This window comes from Triticum dicoccoides, unplaced genomic scaffold (genome assembly GCF_002162155.2).
Source record: "Triticum dicoccoides isolate Atlit2015 ecotype Zavitan unplaced genomic scaffold, WEW_v2.0 scaffold43390, whole genome shotgun sequence".
Classification (NCBI taxonomy): Eukaryota; Viridiplantae; Streptophyta; class Magnoliopsida; order Poales; family Poaceae; genus Triticum; species Triticum dicoccoides.
In genome coordinates this window covers 33,575-33,833 of record NW_021272093.1, presented here as the reverse complement: position 1 = coordinate 33,833, position 259 = coordinate 33,575, and positions in this window count along the sequence as shown.

The window sequence follows — 259 nt, the reverse complement described above, 5'->3', positions numbered from 1 at the left end:
TAAACTTCGCTTCAACTGCAGCGGTTGTTGTTCGTGCACTGGTCCTATATGGCCTTAGCACGATAACTTCCCGATTGTCTACTATAATACATTCTGGCTGGCTCTGGTGAGAAAGGAGCGATGACGGTGGCGCATCTTCAGCTCGCTTCAGTGATTGTAGTCGTCGCTCCGGCATCCGTCCACGGACGGGGAGATCAGTCCACGGACACGGATGCCAGAGGCGGGGCAGCATACATTTCAAGCCGGGTTTCAACTAACC